Genomic DNA, 7,667 nt, shown 5'->3' on the forward strand with positions numbered 1-7,667 from the left:
ACCCCATGGTTTGGACATTTTCTAATAATGTCCTTGTATCTCTCCCAAGCTTCATAAAGATTTTCTCCATAAAACATTCTAAAGTTAGAGAGTTCTGCTCTAACATCAGCTTGGCAAGACATAGGAAGAAACCTTTCTATGAACTTGTTAGAAAGTTCCTCCCAAGAGTGTATGGATCCAGGAATGAGAGTTTTCATCTATGTTTTTGCTTTTGAGCCTAGGGAATGGGGGAATAGCCTCATTCTCATACTTTACTCTGTTACACCCTCAACTTTGAATTTATCACAGATGTCTTGAAAGTTTGTGAGGTGTGTGTAAGGATCTTCTGCAGGGAGTCCATGAAAGACTCCAGCTTCCCTTATCATGTGGAACATGATGGGCTTTAATTCAAAATTGGGAGCTACATGAGGGAAGATTACTCCCCTTTCTGGTCTGTTCCTGAAAGGAGCAGCCAAAGTTCTAAAGTTCTGTTAAGGAGGGATTCCTTCATTGTTATTGTTATGATCAGCCATGTTTTCAAAATTATTTTCCCTGAGATTTCTTCTTCTTCTATGTAAGGTGTGTTCTGGCTCAGGGTCAAAGAAAACTCAGGTATTTCAGTGGAGTGGTGAGAATCTGTTTCGGACTCTTCACTCATAAACCATAAAACATATAGTGTATATATCAGCAGAATATGTGACAAAAATAAAATAAGAAATAAAAATGAAATATACAGAGTATGTATGTACTGAAACAGTAATAAGGACAAAATTTAGTGTATCTATCTCCGGCAACGGCGCCAAAAACTTGTTGGGTCAAAAGCTGTTGGGTGAAAAATATATTATGATGAAGACGTTCTTCAGTTCACTAAGAAAGAACACAGTTTCTCTCTTAGTTTCAACCCAAGTGCGCATGTGCACGCATCAAGTAATAAATGAGAGTATTAATGCCCAGATTATCGTTCCCACGAGGATGAAACTCTAATTAATGTCTTATACTATTTTACAAAGAATGAAAATGAAAAGAAAAGTTAGTAATTGACCTGTCTGGTCAAACGTTCTCTACTGTCTTGACAACGTTCCTCAAGGACAGTAGGTTCAATCTGACAGCAAACAGTTCATCGCTTCGTTATGTATGATACCCTTCTTGTTGAGAGAAGGAAAAGCAATATTCATGGGAGAGTTATAGATACAAGATCGAACAAATAATAGAAAAATAACAATAGTAATAACAGTAATTAAGAGACAACAGGATGGATGGTGTAAAACAGTTTTAACAGAAGGAACGGATCCACTGTTCAATTCTTAAATAATTATTCTTTCTACTCAAGACTTAACATTTTTGTCTTTGTTCCAATCTCTTAACTGCCAACGTCTGATTCCTCAACTTATGGACTGGATGGCTCACAAGTTTCCATATTCCTATGGCCCCCTTGACTCCAACAAGTACTGGGTACAGGACCTTAAAATGAACGAGGTGGCCCCTTATTCCTAAGGCAACCAGCAGTGTTGTTTCCACAACACTACCTTCCCCCTCTGGTTAAGCTGTCTGAAATCCCTTTCTTATGGAATTTTCTTTCTCAGTATGTGTTCAATTTCCATTGATACACAATGAATATAGCTCACTTAACCAGAGAAATCCAAAAGTTTAAATACAAAAGTTTCGAAAATAAGTCTTTAAGAACTTTGCAGTTTTTCCATTCCTTAGATAGTTTAGCCCATGGCTACTAGTTTAAACAAAATTATTCCAAACTGAAATCCCATAGACCCGAGATTCAGTTCAGAGATAACGAATGAAAAGGAGAGAAAGAACACTTGTATTTGAATGAAAATAACTTCGAGTACAACGAAATGAAAAGTGGAGAATATGGTTGTTGCTCGTGAGGAGTCTCAAGTGGGTGATACAGAATGAAGAAGAAGTGTTGTCACTTAACTAAAGTTAAAACTATACAAAAATACAAAGAAAACTATAAAATAAACTAAGTGATCTCTTCTTAAGGAATTCGATGGTTGTCTTCATGCTGAGACGTCCTATTTATAGGAGAAGAGTGAATGGCAAGCTTGTAAATCTCTTGGAGTTGTTTTCTTGACTGCATGGAAGGGGCGGTGTGAACAGTTTTTTGAGGGGCGCAAGTGGATGGATGAGACAATTATTGTTGAGATTTGTCTTTCCTTCTGATCATCCCCATGCCTTGCTTTTCTCTGTAACCAATAGGAACTGTTTATTCTCTGCTGCGCATGTTTCCTCTTGCTTGATTGCTGCACCGCTTATGCTTTATGGAAACTTCTTTCCAACGTTTCCTGCAAAGTGGAAAGAAATATTAAATGATTGGAGCAGGTGTATTTAATGTTCCAAATCTGTTCCCCTTTTTATATATTTTTCAAAGATTTACGTCGCCATCCGTTCCCCACTGTGTTTTTGTCAAAAAGATATTAAACATGTGCTTTTAGTGCTAAAGTTGCTCATTAGGTGAGGGACTGGATGACATTTTACCATCAAAATGGGCTAAGATAGGCACGAATTTTCGTCCCATCAATAGTTCTCATCACCATAACAAAGAAACTTATCATCAATTTCATATAACATAATGAGTAATGTAAGAGACTAAGTGTGAGAATCGAGAAGAAATAATTATAATAATCGATGTTAGGTTAGTCATCTATTTATAGGGAAATATACTTACTACCTTTTTTCTTACTACTTCTTACTACCAAATCTTAATCGTTGATTTATGTCAATCTAACGATTATAATTTATTGGATCACACTTATTAATTAATTATTAATTTTCAATATGTTATAACCGTTAGATTGACGAAAATCAACGGTAAAAACTTGGTAGTAAGAAGTAGTAAGAAAAAAAAAATAAGTATAACCTCTCCCATATTAATATATATATTAAAAAGTTACGTTAGTTTATATATATATATATATATATATATATATATATATATAAGTTACATGTTAGGTTAATTATACTATATATATATATAAAAGGTGACGTTAGTAGTCAATATATACATAAAAAGTTAAACTAACTGAAACTCTTATATACACATAGGATATGAACCATTGATAGTTTACGTAAAGAGATAGTAAAGCTATTATAAGATTTTGCACACAGCCCCATCTTTAGTATTACACTACAAGAAAAACGGCGTTTAACTTGACTTGTTTAGCCACATTTAAGAATGTGGCACAGTTTAAAAAAAATTTCAACTTTGCTATGCACGTTATATAGACTTGGCAAACTAAGGCCCTATCCATCTTTTCACAAATCTCATGATAAAGCCCAATCCATCTATTTCTTATATCTCGCATTCACTCATTTCTTGTTTTCGCTTGCATGCTCATTTTTTTCTCTCTCTGCCTCCCTCTGTGTTTCGTATATCCAACATCAGTATTGAATGTCACGAGGACGAGGACACCGGAGATTGCTGGCTTCATGAGCGAAGAAGAAGAACCTATTTTCTATCCGAGTTCATTTCACTCTCTTAATTTCTTTTTTTTAATTAAATTATTTTGGCATTTTGTTGGCTGAAATCTAGGGTTTTTGCTTGATTTCTTTGTAGCTAAACCAATCTATACCGATTCAATTAGGACGGGAACCAATGGAAAGAGCGAGGTGTGGGCACCAAAAAGTTCCTGATAACCAGGTAAGATTTGACTACAATTGGTTACAATTACAAGATTGCTGGCCGCACACATTTGGTCCATACCATAGATGTATGGAAAATCTTAAAAATGACAAATACATTTTGAATTGGATATGATTTATATATTTTCACTGTCAATTTTTAGTTACAGCTATTAAGATGAAGCATCACACTGGGTCAAATATGAATATAATTTTGTGTCTTTGATTATTTGAGTTAGCTAGCATAAAGTTGTGTTTTCCCTCTAGATCGAAATATCAAAAAGTGTTTGTAAGCTTGACCTCAGTGTTTGAAAAATTTAATTGTAAGACAATAATAATAAGCTGGGAACATTTTTTATCCACAAATTTGAATATATGCATTCGTCAACCAGATGGGTTTTACTCAGGTGATTTGTTGGAAAGCCCCAAGGGAAATTTGGATGAGAAGCTATAGAAAGATTAACCATTTTTTAATATATTGTTCCCAGCCATAATAAACGAGGTCTAAGAGTGATAACTACTACAGAGGTGATCTTAAGGTGTGCACAAAGATGATTCATCAAAAAAGAAAAAAAAATGGTGTATAAAGATGGTGTTCCTACTCCATCGTTGCAATGCTCTAGAATTCTGTATCAATAAAAAATATTGTTATATATTGACCTGAATTTATTATACATTGACTCAGTTATGTTATCAAAAGACATTGTTCTTAATGGCTTCGAAAACATGTCTTAGGCGTTACCTTGTAGTCTGGCAAAACTTAAACATCGTTTAAGTTATACTTTTGTTGACATATATATATATATATATATATATATATATATATATATATATATATATATATATATATATATATATATATATATTTTTTTTTCTCATATATATATTAACTTTTTTCCTTTATGAATTGTGAATCATGCAGTGGCCAGGAGCATACTGTGACACGAAGCATAGCTGCTGCTACCTGAATACAGGAAAACCTTCAGCAGATTTCGACACTTGGACTCTGGCCTAATTACAAGGATGGCTTGTGTCCCTCAAAATACAACTATAAACCTCTCTATCTGCTAAAGAATGTCACCTAAATCAGTTGGCAATTATTTCACAGTATTTGTACAGGTTTGCTTCCATTGATGTTATGTTTGATTTTATTTATTTATTAAAAGAATGTACGAAACCAAAATTGAGTACCACAGTAATTGGTTGTCTATCTCTCTGTAGTTTGCTTTCCATTGTTTCCTTTTTCTTTTGTCCAGGAAGAAGAGGCTTGTGATTACTTTAAACTTTGTTGTGTTATAGCCTCTTTAGCTACTAATTGGCCCTCTAATGTTTCTAATATAATTGCATTGCAAACATGTAGGTCTACAATACAGATGCACAAAGCTTCGCAGGGTAAACTACTTCTGTCATGAAACTCCATAAAACATACCTGCTTTATTAATGGTATGCGCAATATAGTGAAATGAAGAAGGTGGAAATCAGAGAAGTTAAATTTTTTCACCTTTTGATTTTTAAATTTTTAAATAATGGTTAATAGTGCACACTTAAATGTGTTGAACTATCATTTAATTCTATAGTATTAGGGGTTGTATGGTTAGACCAAGTGTCTGTTATGCCTATGGACACTTATAAGGTATGCACGTACGAATGTTTCCAATTAATGCATTTTTTTTTTGTTCTGTTCCATTTAAGAGCATCAATTCATTAATATTCTCTTGGCACAAGGTCATGGTTTGGGAAAGGACCTTTCTTAAATGGTAGCAGATTTGAAGCCAAATTTTTAAGATTCCCCGGTATCATTTTCTCGATCAGAACATGAGTTGTGTTTTGCAATTATGCCTGCCTAGAACCCTGCAATGCATGTATCTCAGCATTTTCTTTCTTAAACCATGATATTTGTTTTTTCTCTGATCAAGTGATGTGTTGCTTCCTGCATGATGCCCTTTGTTTGGGAGACAATATTGAAGCTCCTCATAAAATATGGACTACATTATACATAATTTTTTATTAAAAAAAAAGGCTCCAACCATCAAGTCATAGCTGAGAAACAACTGTTGTATGGGAAATTTTTATTTTATTTTTTTATATCTAAAATAACAATTATAAATGAATTATTTCCTATAAGCTCAAGCTAATCTAAATATTTATAAATAATATTGACCTTTGTTTTTTCTTACTGCCACTACAACATCTAGCTAATCTAAATAATTACAAAAAAAATCCATAAACGAAAAAACAATAAAAATAAATTCTGAAATAATGAAGACCATCTAAGGCTTATAATTTGTCTATTATTATTCTTTCTTTATATATTTCTATAAAGTAACCATGTAACAATTTGTTAGTTGAGTTATTATATATATATTGGCGTTTTAGTGTTCCCATTATAATTAATAAAGTTGCCAGTACATTTATTTGTACTAGGCAGAAAGCAGAACCTTATTTTAGTGAAAGTTTACTCTATTTTTTTGCTTTTTAGTTATTGTTTAAATCTATTTATTTATTTGTACATTTATTCCCATTAAAATGTTTAAATCTTTTTATCTCTTTTTAGTTATTGTTGTCATACGATCACCATTAATGTTACTAGGCTAACTCCTTTCATTTTTTTTTGCTTTTTTAATTTGTTTGAGTAAATTACTTTAACCCCCATTGAGGTCTCAGTAACTTAACTGCTCTTACTGAAAAACATAAACAATAGATTATATTTATGGCATGTAATTTTTCATCATCTTATAGTTGTTCTCTCACTTGATTCCTCCTGCTTAATCATGCCATATTTTTTTTTTCATTTTATATATTCAGTTTCAGCCAGTCTCATGTATGGGTTTTACGGGGATTCTCGCCTGGTGCTTGGTCCAAGCTCATCCCGTTTGATAAAGGCAAGTTCAATTTTTGTGAAGCAGGTAGATGTAACAAATGAGTATAATAATGGTGTTCTGCTCTATGCTTTCAGTAAGAAGCCTGAGTTAAGCTCCCAAACAAATTGGACTGCATCAAAATTCTCAGTTGTTGTAGCATACAGTCGCAAGGTAGCAAACACCACTAAATTTTAACTTGTGTATGAGGTTGTGTTAATATTAATAATAGTTCATTACACATCACTCAAAAAGTGCTTGAACATGAAGATTTGAATTTTCATCTCTAGTGAATTTCTTTATGGTTAAATAAAGGCTCCCATACACAATTTCCAAACCACATGATACCCATATACAATTTTCAAAGAGGCATCAGCTAACTCAACTTACAATCTTATGTATCTTTGGTTTGTTATTTTGGATAGTTGGTGGAAGCATCAAATGCCAAATGGTGCATGTGAGAGCCAAATAGAAAAATTACATGCCTCTGAGCCAGAAACTATTGGTGGGTGCTTTTATTTCTCTTTCTTTCCCTCTCTTTGGCTACTATAATATCTCTGCTTATGATTTTTTAATCCTAATTGCTTAAAATGCTTTCAGGGGCTAATGAGCTCCAGGCTATAAAAGATGGTGACCATGATGAGTCACATAGAGAAGATGATATGAACGCAAAAGCTCATGATGAATTAGAAAATCTCTCTGATATTGAGCTCAGGTTGTTTGTTATGTAAACAATTATTAGGGAAATCAAACTGTTGTTTATAAATTTTAGTCTATGTGAAATGTCAAATGTTTTTGAAATAGTCTCTGTGGAACAGAGTATTGTAAGTCTTTGTAGGAAGTTGGATTTTACCTGGGGATCTATTGTCTAAATATATTGGCTATGGTAGTGGTGCTTCCTTTTGGAACCTAATTTTCTTTGGCATAAAGTGATTATGAATAATTGTGGACTTCATTAGAATGGGTGGGAAGACAATTTTAGGGTCGATGCTACTGATGCAAAAAATTCATTTTGCAGCCTTACCCCTCTCTATCCTTTGCTCTCAGTGGATATGGTTACTGCTTTTTTTTTTCAAGAGGATATGTGATTGGGAAATGCTAATGTTTGGATCTCTGTTTTTTCCTTTTATTATATTTCAACTTATAGATCTTATTAAGGAATTTGGGTAGAAACTTCCTTTTTTTCAAAGGTTA

The 7,667-nt window shown here is 33.2% G+C and overlaps 1 non-coding gene across 1 annotated transcript; it reads left to right on the plus strand.

Moving 5' to 3' along the window:
- LOC133283862 (small nucleolar RNA R71) lies at window positions 1-107 on the plus strand. The gene has a single exon (XR_009747839.1). It is a non-coding gene; the product is annotated as a small nucleolar RNA R71 (small nucleolar RNA).
- Window positions 108-7,667: the final 7,560 nt, after the last annotated feature.

Source organism: Gastrolobium bilobum, unplaced genomic scaffold (genome assembly GCF_033153095.1).
Source record: "Gastrolobium bilobum isolate Gb01-03AN ecotype WA unplaced genomic scaffold, APGP_CSIRO_Gbil_v1 utg3322, whole genome shotgun sequence".
Classification (NCBI taxonomy): domain Eukaryota; kingdom Viridiplantae; phylum Streptophyta; class Magnoliopsida; order Fabales; family Fabaceae; genus Gastrolobium; species Gastrolobium bilobum.